Source organism: Nothobranchius furzeri, chromosome 7 (assembly GCF_043380555.1).
Source record: "Nothobranchius furzeri strain GRZ-AD chromosome 7, NfurGRZ-RIMD1, whole genome shotgun sequence".
Lineage (NCBI taxonomy): Eukaryota > Metazoa > Chordata > Actinopteri > Cyprinodontiformes > Nothobranchiidae > Nothobranchius > Nothobranchius furzeri.
This window is the reverse complement of record NC_091747.1, coordinates 31139834-31157495: the sequence shown is the minus strand read 5'-3', so window position 1 is coordinate 31157495 and position 17662 is coordinate 31139834. Positions and strand designations below refer to the sequence as shown.

The 17662-nt window shown below is 42.6% G+C and overlaps 1 protein-coding gene across 3 annotated transcripts in view; it reads left to right on the top strand.

Moving 5' to 3' along the window:
• The window catches only part of LOC107382779 (E3 ubiquitin-protein ligase HECW1), a 185510-nt gene that overhangs the window by 132191 nt on the left and 35657 nt on the right, over nt 1-17662 (top strand). The gene's annotated exons all lie outside the window — the stretch shown is intronic.

Genomic DNA, 17662 nt, shown 5'->3' with positions numbered 1-17662 from the left:
TTACGTCCCCGTCAGGAAATGTTAAAATGTGAAGGAGGGGGTAACATAAGAAATATGATAGTGGAGTTTAAAATGGTTTTAATTGTAGTAAAAGGTTCTAAAAACTAGCAAAGAAGAAGAAGAAAATATCATTTCTATAGCGCCTCTCAAGATAAAAATCACGAGGCGCTTCACAAAAACAAAAACAAAAAATGTAAAAAATTTTAAAAATATAAAAAAGCATTTAGAAAATGTTTAAACATATATTTAAAATGAGCAAGAATAAGCAGTTGCGATTTAAAAGAAAACATGTTAAGAAAGAGAGAGAGTGAATAGGAAAGAGGGAAATCAGTGAATCCTGAGGAAGGTGGAATAGGTGGGGAGAGCAGAATAAAGAGAGAGTGGTGAAGAAGGTCATACAAAAGCCAGCTTGAACAAGTGAGTCTTCAGCTGCTTTTTAAAGGAGACCACTGAGTCCACTGATCTCAGGCTCAGGGGGAGAGAGTTCCAGAGTCTGGGGGCTATGGCAAGCCAAATGAGCATTTATTCTGATATCAGGATATCAGCCAGAATTGTCATGAACATGTAAGCCATTTCTGTCCACTAGTTAACTAGTTAGGCATGTTTGTGTCAACTAGTTAAATATCGAGGGTGAAAATGTGCCCACCAGTTAACTAGTGACAGCAGAAATGCGCACTAGTTAACTAGTGAACACATTTAGGCTTCAGTAGTTAACTAGTTGACACAAAAACTGCTCACTAGTTAACTAGTAAAAGCAGAAATGCATACCAGTCAGCTAGTTGAAGGTATTTCTCTCACTAGTTAACTAGTGAGGGTCAAAATGTGCACACTAGTTAACTTGTTGTAGACATAAATGCGCACTAGTTAACTGGTGAACATATTTTGGCTTCACTAGTTAACTAGTTGACACATAAATGGCTCACTAGTTAACTAGTAAAGACCAAAATGTACACCAGTCAGCTAGTTGAAGGTTTTTGTGTCTCACTAGTTAACTAGTGATGGCCAAAATGTGCACACTAGTTAACTTGTGGTAGACATAAATGTGCACTAGTTAACTAGTGAACACATTTTGGCTTCACTAGTTAACTAGTTGACACATAAATGGCTCACTAGTTAACTAGTAAAGGCCAAAGTGCATACCAGTCAGCTAGTTGAAAGTTTTTTGTGTCTCACTAGTTAACTATTGATGGCCAAAATGTGCACACTAGTTAACTAGTGAAGGCTTAACTCCTAACTAGTTAACTAGTTGGAGTAGGTCAGTGCCACTAGTTAACTAGTGAACCATTAATGACTCACTAGCTAGCTAGTTGATGGCAGCAGGCTCACTAGTTACCTAGTTGATGCATCCATTGTCCAAACTAGTTAACTAGTGAGGACATAAATGTATACTAGTAAACTAGTTCAAGTCTACATTCACACTAGCTAGCTAGTTGCGCAGAATTCTAATTAGGAGGCGGAGAATTTCTCAAATTAAGACTCTCTATTGGCTCCCTGTGTCAAAATAAAATATGACAACCAATCACAGTGCGGAATTTCGTAAAATCCCACCCCAAACATTTGCATGCGGCACACAAGTTAACATGCTGGCCAGAGGAACCTCAGCTAGTGAACTAGTAGTGGCTTCAGTGTGACACTTACATGTAAACTTGTGAAGGCGGAACTGCTCACTAGTTAACTAGAGAGGGTACAAATGTCCACTAGTTAACTAGTGAGGTGCAAAATAAGTGTCACTAGTTCACTAGTGGGCCCCAAATCACCCACAAGTTAACAAGTAAGGTGCGGATATGCTCACTAGTTAACTAGTGAGGTGCAGATTTGCTCACTAGTTAACTAGTGCACCCTAAAGCGCCCACTAGTTAACTAGTAAGGTGCAAAAAAGCATCACTAGTGAACTTGTAAAGTGCAGATATGCTCACTAGTTAACTAGTGGGCCCCAAAATGTCAACAAGTTAACTAGTAGGGTGCAGATTTGCTCACTAGTAAACTAGTGAGGCACAGATATGCTCACTAGTTAACTAGTGATGTGCGGATTTGCTCACTAGTTAACTAGTGAGGTGCAGATTTGCTCACTAGTTAACTAGTGTGCCCTAAAGCGCCCACTAGTTAACTAGTAAGGTGCAAAAAAGCATCACTAGTTAACTTGTAAAGTGCAGATATGCTCACTAGTTAACTAGTGGGCCCCAAAACGCCAACTAGTTAACTAGTAGGGTGCGGATTTGCTCACTAGTTAACTAGTGAGGCGCGTATATGCTCACTAGTTAACTAGTGAAGTGCGGATTTGCTTACTAGTTAACTAGTGAGGCGCGGATTTGCTCACTAGTTAACTAGTGAAGTGCGGATTTGCTCACTAGTTAACTAGTGAGGTGCGGATTTGCTCACTAGTTAACTAGTGAGGTGCGGATTTGCTCACTAGTTAACTAGTGAGGTGCGGATATGCTCACTAGTTAACTAGTGAGGTGCAGATATGCTCACTAGTTAACTAGTGCGCACAAGACGCACACTAGTTGCTGTTTTTGGAGCAATCTAGTTTACTTGTTATGTAAAAATGTGTTCTTACTAGTTAACTAGTGACAAATTTACCTTCACTAGTTAACTAGTTGACATATTTGGCCTTTCTAGTTCACTTGTAATGGGACAGGAAGCACTCACTAGTTAACTAGTGAGCATATCTGCATTATAATTTTTTCTCAGTAGCTTATAGAGGGCAAACTGAGCCTTACATGTTAAGTAGTGAACACAAAACACTGTCACTAGTTAACTAGCTGCAGAAAAATGCCCCTAAAACTAGTAAATTTGTGGAATTTGAATAAATACACACTTGGCTGGCATTCTGTGTAACATGTTAACTAGTTCGACCGCTGTACTGCTCACTAGTTAGCTAGTGAGCAAATCCGGCCTTTACATGCAAATGTAGAAATGCAGAACAGCAATGTGATTGGTCCATTTAGGACTGAGAAACAGAGAAAGTATGGCGGACTCTGTTCAGGCTGTTCTAAGAGAAAATTTGATAAACTAAGATTGTTTGAGCATATAAATATGTTTTGACGACATTTGTAGCGAGAAAGTTGTGGTGTATTGCTGTAATCTTTGTTCAGTTAACGTGTACAGTCTTTAGTTTTCAGTTATTAGTCTGAAAAAGCCTGGAGGCGGAAGGCAGCGGCAGACAGCATGTCTGTTTCTGTTGACAGGAAAGTGCAGAAACTCCGCAGAAATCTCCGTCAGATATATTGTTTCACATTTGTACGGAAGCGACAAGTTTATAATAATAAAAAAGGCTCTATTTTACATACGTTGCTGTAAAGCCTGCCAGCACTCATGGTGTTTTGAAGGAATGAATTTGCGAAGTTATTTAGCACCTAGTGCTGGTGGTCTAGTGACTAATGCGTTTGCCTGCAATGGTGAAGGTCGCGGGTTCGATCCTGGTTCACATACTTTAGTTTTGTACATTATTTCACTTCTTTTCTTTTGCATAATTTTTGTATTTATGTCAACAAGAAACAAAATACGTAACGGATTAGTGGGCAGAGTTACACACACGCACACACACACACACACACACACACACACACACACAAAACATGTAAACAAGTATTTTATGAGGAGGAATCTGATTATTTCCGACAGTCGATATTTAAGCATGTGTGTCCCCCTTCCTCAATCCATCCTCGCAAAATAAAATCATCGGCACAGCACAGCAGGCTTTCTCTTGATCCAGAACTAGCACTTCGAAATTGATCATGTCCGCGGCCATCTGCTGCACAATCAGCTGCTCGCATCGCGGGAAACATTGAAAACAGCTTCATGAACTGAGACACAACAGGGTTAACATCGACAAAAAAATCCACAAATAAATCTAAATAATTAATGCCATTTCCGTCTTATTCGTTGAAATATACAAATAGCAGATCATAAATCTAGAGCAGAAAAAGCTGCTGCAGGAAGCAGGGTTTGTAGTTATTCATGCACCAATTCATCAATGTGATTATTGATCAAGATCAGGTAAACTGATATTAATGTTGCAACATTTAATTTGATCATCTGAATGATACCATACAACTGAATGACCTGTTGAGTCCCTGCATTTTCAGGTATTTACTACGGAAAAAAAAACAACAGCAGGTAGCAGCAGGACTCCCCACGTTATTTCTCGGGTCGCTGGCCCGCGGTCGTCGGGGCCGCTGCGGTCGGCTCTTAGGTAGAGCCGGGAAGCCCTCGTTCGGCTGCGTGGGCTGCTTCACCGTGGACCAGCTCCCAGCAGCCGCTGGTCGGGTGAAACGCTCTGGCTGCAGCTCCGATCAGACCCTACCAACACCTCACCACAGACAGCACCGCATTAAAAGCCCACAATTACGACCCGCTCCCCAAAGTTACAGTTCTCAAGCACTGATGAACACATAAATAACCCACAACAGCTATGAAATGTGTGTTATTTACGGCAAAAAGGAGATATTTTTCAAGCCAACGTGCCAATGTCAACCGCAGTTGGCTTGGAAATGTGCTGATTTTATTATTTTTGTCAATTAAAATCCCCCTTGTTTGCTCTTACGTTTTACGAAAACGCAATATTAATTAAAGCACGCTTTAGTGATCAGTATGTAAAGCAAAGAAGAAATGTGAACATTTCAACCCATTTCGAACCAACCAGTAATATGATTTCTTAACACGGTGCAGCGGCAGCATTTAAAAACCAAAATATAGTTTTTACTCTCCAAAAAAAGGAGAAGACAGTCACGGTGCAGCAACCCATTTTAGTCCATTAATCTCCACAATAAATATCCAGACAGAGAATTTCTACGGCCTCGCTGTAAACTCCAATGTCACCCAGGACCGGTCTTAAAGAGACAACGCGGCTTAAAGGGAAAGTGTGTAGATTTCTGGCAATAGGGGGTAGTAAATACCAAAGTCACTGCAAACAAGCTGTATTTTTTGTTCAAGTGAGGACCTTACTAACTAATGCTTATAAAGCCAACAAAACCCTCTGGAGTCTAGCTGTAACTCTCAAATTAGGATATGAGATTAATGACTCTGGTTCACGCTCCAATACATTAATTGTTTGAGAAATGCATCTTTTTATGTTGAGTGCCATCCGCCAAATAACACACAAGAAAAGGAAGAAGAAGAGTGTTGTTGCACAGTTTTCAAAGGAGTCAAAAACCACCAGCAAAACCATAAATACAGCTAAATAAACATAGAATCCAACATGGCGTCCTCCAGAGAGTCGGACCCTCGCCTGTGTATTTTATTACTATGAAGGGTACATGAGCTGATTAGGAACACAAGGTCATAGGGTCAAAGGTCAAGGTCGTGTGAGGTCATATATATATATATATCAAAAATTGCCTGAACGGGTTGAATGATTTTGACCAAATCAGAGGTGATAGCTCCCTATCAAAGGTAGATAAACTGATCAGGTCACAGCCTCATAGGGTCAAAGGTAAAGGTCGTGTGAGGCCGTATATATGAAAAATTGGTTTTTGTGTGCAATATCTTCTGAACAGGTTGAAATACTTTGACCAAATCGCAGGTGAGAACTCCCTATCTAAGGTAAATAAACTCATGAGGTACAAAACCTCATAGGGTCAAAGGTCAAGGTTGTGTGAGGCCGTATATATGAAAATTTGGCTTTTGTGTGCAATATCTCCTGAACGGGTTGAAGGATTTTGACAAAATCAGAGGTCATAACTCCCTATCAAAGGTAAATAAACTCGTCACATACACAAGCTCATAGTGTCAGAGGTCAGTGTCATGAGAGGTAATATATATGACCAGTCAGGCATATCCCGCGACGCTCTGCATCGATTTGCAGGGCTTTCTTGTTTCTACAGAGTTTATGTAGGGTGCTGCTGGTTTGGGGTGTTATGTCAGCAGGCAGAGTTTAGGAGTCTGACAGCTGTGGGGAAGAAACTGTTTTGGGACCTGGTAATCTTAGTCCATAGGCTCCTGTAGCGCTTCCCAGAGGGCAGGAGGGTGAAGAGTCCATTCGATGGGTGACTGGAGTCTGATGGTTTTCCCTGCCCTTTTCAGACACCAAGAAAAGAGGAGAGTAACTTTATTTTGTTTGTGTGATTTTATTTTGTTGTGTGACTACTGGTTGCAGTTCCCTGTTCAATTGATTGCTGTTCCCTGTTAAATTAAAAAAAGAAAAAAGTCTAAAGTTTTGTTTTGACTGGAGAGAACTAAAAAAGGTTACACTGTCTTCTGGTACTAGCTCAAAATAACAAGTGGTGCTTGCTGCAGAACCACAAAGGCGGAGCTGCACCAGAAGGTGGAGCTGCACCAGAGTCAGCCCCGCCCATTCCAGAATCAGCCCCGCCCATTCCATCAGAGTCAGTCTAATTCCTTCCAGTTGTCAGACTTGATAGCATTCTGGAACCAAAGAGGGTGTTGTAGCTAAAAAATGCGAGATTGAGGACGGAGTTGAGAAGTTACTTGAACAGTTTTTGTAAAGGTTCCATTTAAATAAAAATCTAACTTTTGAAACTTTTAATCATGTTATATTGTCATTTCCTCATAAGAAACACGCCAAAGCCATTTTTAGCCTCATTCATGCATTTTCCTCCCATCTCAGCTTCAATTTGGTCTCCTCCCCCGAAGCGGGTCTGGTCTTGGTTCTCAAATCTGGATATTCTGTGAATTTTCTGACAAATTATTTCTGAAATGACTTCTACTGAGACACCGCCAATAAACCATACATCCCATCTCAGAGACACACTGGGAAGCACAATTACATGTAACGCCACTTGATTTATAACAGATGTGGTGGTGTAGTAGTTATGGAGTCAGGTTGACATGCTGTTTCGCCTCCCAGTAGTGTAAGTTTTAGGTAGTTTACAACCTCTTTTCTTCATTTCTAGCTACACTTGCCAGTACTATGTTTACAACAATTTACTGGTATACCGTTTAACATATAATGTGTTTTTTTATTTATTTATTCGTTTATTTAGCCAGTGTGAGTCCATTTGTGAGCAGAGTTTCAACTAAAATGCTGTTTAGGAACGACCAAATTCAAAGAACTTTTAGCGACATAAATATTTTGCTGAAAATAAACATTACAACTAAAATATAAACAAATTGAATGTATCAGCTGGCTAAATAGACTGCTGACGACCCCACCGAGAATTGAACCAGCATCAGCTGAGGGGAAAGCAAAAACCAACTCAGACGATTTTACCACTAGACTACCAGAACCCATTCAATAGACTGAAGTGCTGTTGTACACCACTTTTATTAGACCAGCTGTAGCCAGATATTCGCTAAAAGAAACCTTTTCATTTCGAGATATATTCAGTCTTTGTCATGTAGCAAGTTATATTTATCTTGTTTAATTGGAGCATAGAACATAGCATTAACGACTGTAAACTAGTAACAGCCGTAATTCATGTGGGTCAGGTCAGTTTGCGATAAAGTTGAAAACAAAAACGGAAGTCAGTGGGCTAGGCTGATTTTGCGTGAATGGGCGGGGTGCAGCTCCGCCTTTGTGGTTTTGCAGCGAGCACCCTCTCCAAAATAACCACAGTTTTTTCCCTCAGTGTCATTTGATCTATTTCTTGGGAAGATGGGTGGATGGATGGATGGAGATAGATATATATATATATATATATATATATATATATATATATATATATATATATATATATATATATATAAATATATATAAATAAATATTTTTAATATAGCCTTTTTCAATACCAAACTTTCAATACCAAACAAAAATGAACTACAATAAAATTACTGGCACACTAAATTCCAATTCTCCTCAATGGGACTTGAACTCGCCAACTGATCTCCCTTACACTACACCAAACGAGGTGCTTTACTTGATTTGGGAGGGGGGAATAAAAGCAGTAAAACAATAAAACTTTGAACATTACAACACAAAGAGAAAATAAATAATGTTACAGCAATTGCGGAATGCCATCTGCTGGATTCGAACCCGCCGCAACGACCAACCAGTAGGTGTCAAACCATGACTAATGAGTGCAGGCCTTGGCGCTCAGGGACACCCATCAGTATGTGATTGTGAGGCCACAGCACATACGTTTTAGACTGGGTGGGATTCTTATACCCAACAGGAGTCTTCTGCCCGCCTTCTCATTAGAATATGCATAATTTGTGTTTCAGGCACTAGTTAACTAGTGAGGTGCTGCACTGCCACACATGTAAACTGGTGAAATTTCAGTTGTTCCACTAGTTAACTAGTGGACAAAAATGGTCAGCTTGTATGTGTTTTTAGATGTAACTAGTTAACTAGTGAGCAAATCCGCACCTCACTAGTTAACTAGTGAGGTGCAGATATGCTCACTAGTTAACTAGTGAGGTACTAGTGAGGAGCAGATATGCTCACTAGTTAACTAGTGAGCATATCTGCACCTCACTAGTTAACTAGTGAGCAAATCCGCACCTCACTAGTTAACTAGTGAGCAAATCCGCACATCACTAGTTAACTAGTGAGCAAATCTGCACCTCACTAGTTAACTAGTGAGCAAATCTGCACCTCACTAGTTAACCAGTGAGCATATCTGCGCCTCACTAGTTAACTAGTAAGCAAATCCGCATGTCACTAGTTAACTAGTGAGCATATCTGCGCCTCACTAGTTAACTAGTGAGCAAATCTGCACCCTACTAGTTAACTAGTTGGTGTTTTGGGGCCCACTAGTTAACTAGTGAGCATATCTGCACTTTACAAGTTAACTAGTGATGCTTTTTTGCACCTTACTAGTTAACTAGTGGGCGCTTAAGGGTGCACTAGTTAACTAGTGAGCAAATCTGCACCTCACTAGTTAACTAGTGAGCATATCCACACCTTACTAGTTAACTTGTGGGCATTTTGGGGCCCACTAGTGAACTAGTGACACTTATTTTGCACCTCACTAGTTAACTAGTGGACATTTGTACCCTCTCTAGTTAACTAGTGAGCAGTTCCGCCTTCACAAGTTTACATGTAAGTGTCACACTGAAGCCACTACTAGTTTACTAGCTGAAGTTCCTCTGGCCAGCATGTTAACTTGTGTGCCGCATGCAAATGTTTGGGGTGGGATTTTGCAAAATTCCACACTGTGATTGGTTGTCATATTTTATTTTAACATAGTGAGCCAATAGAAAGCCTCAATTTGAGAAATTCTCTGCCTCCTAATTAGAATTCTGTGCAACTAGCTAGCTAGTGTGAATGTAGGCTTGAACTAGTTTACTAGTATACATTTATGTCCTCACTAGTTAACTAGTTTGGACAATGGATGCATCAACTAGGTAACTAGTGAGCCTGCTACAATCAACTAGCTAGCTAGTGAGTCATTAATGGTTCACTAGTTAACTAGTGGCACTGACCTACTCCAACTACTTAACTAGTTAGGAGTTTTGCCTTCACTAGTGAACATGTGGACACTTTGAACTGTCACTAGTTAACTAGTGAGACACAAAAACCTTCAACTAGCTGACTGGTATGCATTTTAGCCCTTACTAGTTAACTAGTGAGCCATTTTTGTGTCACCTAGTTAACTAGGAAGCCAAAATGTGTTCACTTGTCAACTAGTGGGCATTTCTTCTGTCACTAGTTAACTGGTGTGCACATTTTGGCCATCACTAGTTAACTAGTGAGACACAAAAACCTTCAACTAGCTGACTGGTATGCATTTTGGCCTTTACTAGTTAACTAGTGAGCCATTTTTGTGTCACCTAGTTAACTAGTGAAGCCAAAATGTGTTCACTAGTTAACTAGTGAACATTTCCATCTCCCACTAGTTAACTGGTGGGCTCATTATGACCCTGACTAGTTAACTAGTGAGACACAAATACCTTCAACTAGCTGACTGGTATGCATTTTGGCCTTTACTAGTTAACTAATGAGCCATTTTTGTGTCAACTAGTTAACTAGTGAAGGTCAAAATGTGTTCACTAGTTAACTAGCGTGTACAGTTTGACCCTCACTAGTTAACTAGTTGACCTGTTGACAAGATATCAGAATTAATGCTCAAGCGGCTGGCCAAATTGGGCAAAGTTAACAAGTGGGATTTTTACATTCAGTAGTCAGCTAGTACAAGTTTTTGTACCTTACTAGTTGACTAGTAAAAACTAAATGTGTTTTAACTAGTTAACTAGTGGACATTGATCTGTCCACTAGTTAACTAGTGAACACACTGAGCAATACTAGTTAACTAGTAAGATATGAAACATTTTAACTAGTTAACTAGAGAGAATTTAGGCCTCACTAGTTAACTAGTTGACATTTAGGCTGTCACTATTTAACTAGTTGACACAAACATGTCTAACTAGTTAACTAGTGGACAGAAATGGCTTACATGTTCATGACAATGCTGGCTGATATCCTGATATCAGAATAAATGCTCATTTGGCTTGCCATAGAGGGCCACAGCAGCAAATGATCTGTCACCTTTGACCTTTAGCCTGGTGCTGCACAACCAGTAGGCTTTGATCACTGGACCTCAAGGACCTGCTGGGGGTGTAGGGACTAAGAAGATCACCAATGTAAGATGGTGCTTGTCCATGTAAGGCCCTATAGACCAGAACCAGGATCTTGAAATGAACCCTGAAGTTGACTGGCAGCCAGTGAAGCTGGAGGAGAAGCGGGGTGATGTGGGTGTGTTTGGAGGACTTGGTCAGAAGCCAAGCACAGGCATTCTGAACCACCTGTAGACGATTCAGGGAGGTTCTGCTCAGACACGTGAAAAGAGAGTTACAGTAGTCTAAGCGTGAGGAGATGAAAGTGTGGAGAACTGTCTCAAGTTCAGAGCGAGACAGAATGGGACTCTGTTTAGCAACGTTCCTGAGATGGAAGAAGGAAGAGCGAACAAGAGAACTGACATGAGAATCCAGGGTGAGAGCTTGGTCAAAGGTCACGCCAAGATTCCTGACAGAAGGTTTGGTGTGGGAAGCAAGCTGACCAAGAGAGTCTCTGACTTTGGGAACCAGCTTGTCTGGGGCACAGATGAAGATCTCAGTCTTATCTTCATTCAGCTGAAGAAAGCTCCCAGGCATCCAGGCTTTGATAAAGTCTAAGCAGGTGTGTAACAGCTGCAGCTTAGACATCTCATGGGGCTTAAAGGAGATGTACAGTAGGATGTCATCTGCATAAAGATGGTAGGAGATTCCTTTGAATGAGCTCAGGATGTGCTGAAGAGGAAGCAGATATAGGAGGAAGAGTAGAGGCCCCAGCACACAACCTTGTGGGACACCATGGGTAAGAGAGGTGATGGAGGACCTAAACTTGGAGACGGCCACAGAAAAGGAGCGCTCAGAGAGATAAGAGGAGAACCACTCCAGAGCAGTTCCTGATAGGCCTACCCAGTCTCTCAGCCTCTCCAGTAGCAGGTGATGGTCAACAGTGTCAAAGGCTGCAGTCAGGTCCAGCAGGACCAGAACAGAACAGTCCCCTGCATCACTGTGGGTCAGAAGGTCATTAGAGACCCTAAGAAGAGCTGTTTCAGTAGAATGAGCTCTACAAAAACCTGACTGGAAGCTATCATAGATGTTATGTTCATCAAGAGCAGCTGTGAGTTGTTTAGCCACAACCTTTTCCAAGATCTTGGAGATGAACGGAAGTTTAGAGATGGGTCTGAAGCTGCTATGGAGAGAGGGGTCGAGACTCGTTTTTTTAAGAAGCGGGTGGATTACAGCGTTCTTAAAGTAAGCAGGGACCTGACCAGAAACCAGAGAAGCATTAATAATGGAGAGCTCGCTGGGACCGATGGACAGAAAAGCACTTTTAAACAAAGATGAGGGTGAGATGTCGAGGGGGCAAACAGATGGCGAGCATTATAAAGATAATGCAAAACTAACAAAAATTCTCAAAAAGTTTAACATCACACAAATTATCAACTATAAAAACACCTGTTAAAAACTTTTATTAAAAGCTTTACCGAACAGAAGGTGTTTTAAAACCAAAGTCAATAAAATTGTCACCAAGTTAACCTTCAACACGATTTCTCTGGATCACTCAGAGTTAAAACTACCAAAGTTAAAACTCATCACAACAAAAAGGTTAAACCAAAACGAGACCTGGAGGACCGCAGAACCCCTATACTGCTGCACCTCAGCAGCCTGGAAGAGAGGAGGAGGGGCGGTGTCAGGCCACCAGGGCTGGGTGATCCTGGCTCCTGAATCTCACTGGCCAGGCTGGTAGTCGTAATCAATCAATCAATCAAATTTTATTTCTAAAGCGCTTTTCAAACAAAGTGTTATTCAAAGTGCTTTACAAAATGACCCCAGATTCCCATAACAGGTTAAAAACATTAACAAACATATGCAATCACACGCACACACACACAGACTCACACACACACACACACGAGTAAAAATTATATTAGGCTGAGTCCAGATGAGCCAAGTATGGTAACGCAAGTAAACGCCATCAGAGGAGCCGTCTGTCCCGGCAGCATTAGGTCTTCCACACTAAGTCAGGGCGCTCAGTGGAGGGGGAGCATAGACCCCCACCTATAGAGCGCCCAGGAAGCTACAGTCGACCACCGCTCCCGGGGCAGAGGGCCCCCACAGAGGAAACACTGGACTAAAATGAGTAAAAATGTAATAAAAGAGCTAATATAAATGACAACAATTAGACAATAAGTAATAAATAAAATCATAGACAGTAAAATAATAATTTAAATAATAAAACTGTGCTAAAATATAATCATATAGAACATGCAAAGCAAGTAATAAAATATAATCATGTAAAACGAGAAATAAAACTGTAGTAAATATTTAGATAAAAGCTAACCTAAAAAGATGGGTCTTGAGTCTCGACTTAAAAACATGAACGTTCTCTGCGGCCCTGAGGTCCTCTGGCAGCTCATTCCAGAGGCGAGGGCCATAACACTGGAAGGACGCCTCGCCGTGAGTTTGTGTCCTGACTTTAGGGATGACCAGGAGACGCCTGCCAGAGGAGCGCAGAGTCCGCGAGGGTTCATATTGTAAAAGCAGTTCTGATAGATAAGAAGGCCCAAGACCTTTAAGACACTTAAAAACCATTAGAAGAACCTTAAAATTGATCCTGAAACATACGGGGAGCCAATGCAATGATTCTAAAACTTGTGTCATGTGCTCCCGCCTCCTGGTCTTCATCAGGACACGTGCTGCCGAATTTTGTAAAATTTGTAAGCCTGAGATGCTCTTTTTGGGAAGACCAGAAAGCAGGGCATTGCAGTAGTCTATCCTACTGGTGATAAAAGCATGCATCAACGTCTCCGTATTGGCCCGAGAGAGAATGGGGCGGACTCTGGCGATGTTCTTTAGATGATAAAAACCTATTTTTGTGATATTTTTAATGTGTGGGATAAAAGTCAGCTCAGAGTCAAAAATCACACCCAGGTTCTTCACTTGTTCAGATGGATTAAAAGACAGAGATTGTAATTTCGGTAAAAGCTTCTCTCTCTGGGCCTCAGGACCAATGGCTAAAACTTCAGTTTTGTCCTGGTTGAGCTGGAGAAAGTTCTCTGCCATCCAGGATTCGATGTCTAAAATACAGTTAAAAAGTGCATCCATTGACCGAGAATCATCCGGAGACACGGAGATGTACAACTGTGTATCATCAGCATAACTGTGAAAGTTGACCCCGTGTCTCCTGATGACACTGCCAAGAGGGAGCATATAAAGATTAAAAAGCACTGGGCCTAAAATTGAACCCTGGGGCACACCACATGTAATCCCATGGACCCTAGAGGAACGTATCCAAACTCGCCATGAAAGTCCTGTCTGTGAGGTAGGATGTGAACCATCTATGTACAGCACCAGAGAGGCCGATCTGTTGTAAACGAGTGTTACACTTCTGAAATGATGGGCCAACTCATCTCCCGTGCAACATATTTATTTTTACAGAAAAACTGTAAAGACAGAAAAATATCTGATTAATCAGTTCTTTCAGCACGCAGGCCGTACACTGCCTCTCCACCACTGACACTACTTCTTCTAGTGTCGCTAACATTACCTTATACAAGTAACTTATACAGTTCTATATTCATATGCACCAATTTTAATAACTGGTTAAATCACCAAAATACATTTTACTACACCCATGAATAACACAGTGAACTCTCATTAGGTTTATCTGGTTGTTTTTACTACTGTTTTAAGCTATTTATGAACCTGTCTTCGTAACTGTATTTATCAAACTAGATTTCTTTCAGATAAACATCTTTTCTTAGCGTATTTTTACAGCATTCACTTTTCAGGAACTAAGCATGCATCAATTGACATCTTCTCTTATTGTGCAAAACATACCTCTTGTGGCTTTAACCCAAAATACACCTGCCATGAACTTGCCAGTTTTCGGTACAGTCTAATACTTGAATCGGCACAGGCTAACAACTGGACCAACTTGGAAATTAGCTCTTTAGCCTAACATTCACCACACACAAGACACTCGTCATTAATTGCCACTGCTGTCTGTCACTATAATAACATCTGTTTATCTTAGCAACCCCCCAGCTTACCTGTAAAGACAGAAAAATATCTGATTAATCAGTTCTTTCAGCACGCAGGCCGTACACTGCCTCTCCACCACTGACACTACTTCTTCTAGTGTAGCGTCAGCTACCGATGTGTACAGGACTGAGTGCCCTCTGCTGGCGGAACGTATATAACAATAGAACTGACATTGTAGTGGCCTTACTAAAAGAAAGTGTCTTTGAGGCTAAAATAAAATGGGGGGCTACTATTTTCATGTCTCTGTCTTTCACATAGTGCCACACTCTTCCCCACAAAATTAAATGTCTCCTGACATTTCTGTCTGCATCATCTATTAAACCATAGCTTTAACATACTCCCACAGCCCATGGTCTCCAGAAGCCAATACAGTCAATCCCCTGAGCCGTAGTCACTGTACAGGTCCTCTGAACCAAAGTTGGCTGACCTAAAGTGTCATAGCTCAGTACAGTTGGTCGCTGTCTTTGTCTTTGAGGTCGTTGCCTCACAGAGTCAGTCTCACTACCAGTTGCAGCTCGAATGTCAGCCATACTATCACCCCGCAGTAGTCTGTCATTGTCAGAGCCCTTGATCTGCTCAGGCACAATTTCTTCACTTTGGGGTGGCAAATCCTCTTCGCTCTGTAGTGGCGAATCCTCTTCTTGACAGTGGAGACTCAGATGAGGCTGGAAGGACTCTGCCAAAGGGTTAAGCAGAGTCTGTCTCTGTCGTCTCCCTGGAAACGGCCTGAGGTGCCACTGGAAGGTGCCACTGTCGTCATCATCTGATGTGTCGCCATTCCCTGGCTGTTGCTGTCTACGCGGAGGTCTGGACTTCTTCCTTGTCACCGTCGAAGAGTCTTTCTGGGGCTGACCAGTCTGTGTTGATGGCTTCTCCAGTGGCAGGAAGTCACAGGGCAGTAGGAGATTCCTGTGCACCACTTTATCTCTGCCCTGGCCATTTTCAGGGCTGATCACATACACTGGACTGTCATCTGCTTTCCTGTCTCTCACTTTGTAGACTTGGTTCTCCCAAAAGGACTGGATCTTTGCGGGACCACCTCGAGGAGTGAGATTTCGGAGGAGTACTCTATCCCAAGGCTGAAGATCTCTCCCTTTAACTTTCTTGTCGTAGTACACTTTGCCTCGAGCAGCTTCCTTGGTAGCAGTTTGAGAAGCCACGGTGTACGCCTCCTGCATTCTCTTTTTCCAGCAGCTAACATAGTCATCATAGTCCACATGAGCTTCATCCCTTTTCAGGTCGAAGAGCAAATCCATGGGCAGGCGGGGGGAACGTCCGAAGATGAGGTAATAAGGGGCGTAGCCTGTTGCCTCATTCTTTGTACAGTTGTACGCGTGGACAACTTTAGCGAGCGACTCTTTCCAATCATCTTTCTCGTTATCCTCCAGAGTCCGCAACATAGACAGCAGGGTGCGGTTGAGTCTTTCCACCTGTCCATTACCCTGTGGGTGGTAGGGTGTTGTGTGGGAGCCCTGGATACCAGAGAGTTCCTTCAATCTTGCCATGAGTTTGTTTTCAAACTCCTTGCCCATGTCGTGGTGTAGTCTGGTCGGGAAGCCGAATTTGAGTGCAAAGTCATTGAAGAGCTTGTCAGCGGCTGTTTTAGCTGTTTTGTTCTTCGTTGCATGTGCCTGAGCAAACCTCGTGAAGTGATCCATGACAACAAGTATATACTCGTAGCCCTGCTTACACTTTTCCAGGTGAAGGAAGTCTATGGACACCAGCTGGAATGGGTAGGTGGACTGGATCGGGGACAAGGGTGCACGGGTCTGCTTACTCGGTTTCTTCTTCTTAAGACACTCACATTCTTCTGTTACAAAGTGTTCAACCTCTTTCGCCATCTGCGGCCAGTAGAACCTGTCTCGAATCAGGTCGAGCGTCCTTTCCACCCCTAAGTGGCCCATGTCTTGATGGAGTTCTTTAAAAACCAGGGGACGATAGGCTTTCGGGACCAGTAGCTGCTCTCGGCGTGAAGTTTGGCGACGCAGGACACCATTCTGGTCGACGTGAAGCTTCAACCACTGCTTGAGTAGTCCAGCTACAGCAGGATGCTCTGATTTCACCTCAGTTCTATTCGGTCTTCTACCCCGCGACTTATACCAGAGCACTCTTGTCAGGACTTCATCTGCTTCCTGGGCTCTGCGTATCTGGTCTGGTGTAAAAGACTGGGTAGTGTCAGAATCTTTGACTAATGTCAGCGAACTAACCTGGATAACTCCAACACCTTGGCAAGGGTCTCTCTCCTCCACCGTTGCCGACTCCATTGATGCGCTTATGGCTTCCTGTCCAACTTCAGCAGTACAGCTCTTCATATAGCTGTCCATGTCCAATGGCATTCGCGATAACCCATCAGCATCTGCGTTGGTCTTGCCTGGGCGGTAGCGGATGGTGAAGTTGTAGCTGGCTAGCTCCGCGACCCATCTGTGACCAGTAGCATTAAGCTTTGCAGTAGTGTGCACATATGTTAGTGGGTTATTATCAGTATACACCACAAACGATGGGGCATGGTACAGATAATCCCGGAAACGGTCACAAATTGTCCACTTCATAGCCAAAAACTCTAATTTGCCGGAGTGCAGGTGGTATTTTTTTTCTGCGGGACTCAGGGTGCGGGAGCCATACGCTATGACTCTCATCTTGCCTTGCTGTCGCTGGTACAAAACAGCACCTAGCCCAACCTGTGATGCATCACAATGTAACACGAAAGGCTCTGTGAACTCGGGGTACCCCAGAATGGGGGGTCTTGTAAGTGCACCTACCAGCTGGTTCAATGTCTCTTGGTGGGAGGTCGTCCACTGAATGGGCGCCCGTGATGGTAAGTGGCCTTTGCTTTTCTTCATCTCCTTTTTGGACTTGTCGACTGAGACTGGAGCAGGATTTTCAGAAGATGGAGGGCTGAGCAGGCTGTAGAGTGGATGGGCTATACTGGAGAAGTTGGGGATGAAAGGCCTGTAATAAGAGAGGAAACCAAGCATTTGACGTACCTCTCCGACAGTCGCCGGTGTCTTTTCCTTTAAGGCCATCACCGGGGCCAACTCTGCCGGGTCCATTGTGTAGCCTTCACCTGTTACCAGCTTGCCCAGAAACCTTACATTCTGCCTGAACAGTTCACATTTTTTGGGGTCAGCTTAACACCATGCTCTCTATACCGCTGGAGGACAAGGCGGATGTGTTCCAAGTGTTCATCAAAGCTACTGCTGTGCACCAGGTTGTCATCCAGGTATGGGAG